This window comes from Propithecus coquereli, unplaced genomic scaffold, assembly GCF_000956105.1.
Source record: "Propithecus coquereli isolate 6110/MARCELLA unplaced genomic scaffold, Pcoq_1.0 Scaffold119, whole genome shotgun sequence".
In the NCBI taxonomy this organism is placed as follows: domain Eukaryota; kingdom Metazoa; phylum Chordata; class Mammalia; order Primates; family Indriidae; genus Propithecus; species Propithecus coquereli.
Genome location: NW_012135969.1, coordinates 2,432,085 through 2,434,168, shown reverse-complemented (window position 1 = coordinate 2,434,168; position 2,084 = coordinate 2,432,085). Strand labels below are relative to the sequence as shown.

At 37.8% G+C, this 2,084-nt stretch overlaps 1 protein-coding gene across 1 annotated transcript in view; it reads left to right on the top strand.

Moving 5' to 3' along the window:
* Positions 1-2,084, top strand: part of EFCAB3 (EF-hand calcium binding domain 3) — a 48,459-nt gene that overhangs the window by 19,564 nt on the left and 26,811 nt on the right. The gene's annotated exons all lie outside the window — the stretch shown is intronic.

Here is a 2,084-nt window from a genome sequence, read left to right as displayed (position 1 = left end):
ATTGAATATACTGACCTAGCAATTAGTAGCCCAAGCTGATATGTTGCGTGAAAAATACATTGAGCATATTGTCTCCTCTCACCACTCTCCACCCAACTGCCAGTGCCCCATTTAGTTCCACATGTGATTCAATATCACCAGTTAATTAAGATGTCACTTGTTTCCACTAACTCTGCCCATTTTTATATTAGTTCTTGGAAACACACACACTCACACCTCTAATAGTACTCACTATCCTTTCATTTTTGAGGAAACAGGGCACAAGGTGGGGATGTTATAATAGGAATAATGGGGTGGGAAAGCAGGGTGGACTCTCTACAAATATGGCAGGTTTCTGGGAAAGGAGTGAACAGACAGATGCAGTGGCTGGGTGCCCCTAGCTTGGTGTTTATATACCACCATCACTTCTTCAGGCTGGGGGGGCTATTGTAATGGGGCTGAGACCACTTTAAGAAGACCATCACATATGGCTTCTCAGCCTTTTGGCTGAGATCAAGTAAAGAAGACCATCACTTGCCTGAGCATATCTCCAGCCCTAAAATGCTCTGATTTTAAGTATTAAATTATCCAGAGTGTTTTAATTTTTATATTTAAAATAAATTCTGATAATTAAAATTCATCTTATCCTTGCTCTGAGCCTTAGATTTCTGTTGCAGGAGATGGGAAGGTGAACTTCTCAGACTTCATAAATGTGCTAACAGATAAGAACTGCTTCCTCAAGGCTGTGCGTGAGTAGAGGTGTTACCGAATAGAAGGCAGTTGGGCAGCTACAACTCACTCCACAGTAAACGTTATTCACTTAGGCTCTGATCAGGAGGCAGATTGGGAAGGCATAGTCTGGGATATGACTCACTTTTGTACTGCTTCTCCAAAGCAATATTTGCTGAGCAAACTGATAATAGTTTTAGAATTTTAACTTAAATACATCAAGCGTATATTGTCCTGGCATTGTCCTGAAAACCTCCTAGGGGAGACACTGCCCTTTGGTCTCCAATGAGAACACTCAGGGAGTGATTGGTATAGAAAAATTTGATCTCCTTTTATAGTGTTTGAATTCTTTACCAAGTATATGCACTACTTTGAGAGGCATTCCTTTATAAAAGAAAAAAACATATTTTTTCAGAGAAAGAAAAATGCTCTCTCTCATGCAAATTTGGGGTGTTGATAATTTACTGTTCTTAAAAAAAATACCTTCCTCACACTGATGAAGCTTCTAGCCTCAGTGCTGGAGAGTTTGCTGGAGGTTAGAGAGCAAGTTCTCACCCAAGGCTGTACATGATATGTAGGTATACTCAAAATATTGTTATTAGTATTCTCATTGTTTGTTTATGAGTTTAGCAGCCTGCCTTGGAAAATCTAACCACTATTCATATCATGTTTTCTAGGATAAATACATTTCAAATTCAAAATACTATATACAGTTTTGAAAATACATGCATTCATAAGCTATGAACAACCCCTAGGATAAAGAGAAGCTACTGCTTGCAAGTACTACTATAGCAATGGGGGTTTGCCTAGATCCTCTGCCTAGAAGAACAAGACAATAGTCCTTAACATATAATTCATGTTTATGTTAGAAGTATTCTTATGTTTACTTAGAAGTCATTAAACTAAAAGTATTTTTATATTCCATGATTATTCTGTCTGCTGAGTAATCAAAATGGCCTTTCTACCAAATAGAACAGATTTTTAATGTTTCACTGTATCTCTAGTCCCTGACTTGATATTATTATTATAAATAATCAGTAAAAAGACTGTCATTTTATTATTTTTTGATAGATGGTTTGTTTAGAAGGCATTTTGAAATCTTTTCTTTTCCCTCCATAGTTCCAGAAAAGGAGATCTGTTTAGATTTAGCTGGCAACCCGGGAATCCTATTGTTTGAAATCCTATCAAAGCTTGTAGAGACTTCAGCCCTACCCAGAAAGGCTATAATGGAAATAGTAAGGTAAATGGGAAGAAAAGGGACAAAAACAGCCTTTTCAGAAGTATTTATGAGGACATTAACATGGCAGTCACCTCTCACTAACATCCAACTCCACAGGGTCTGGTCCAAAACAAAGGGGAAGGTATCTGGACCGATG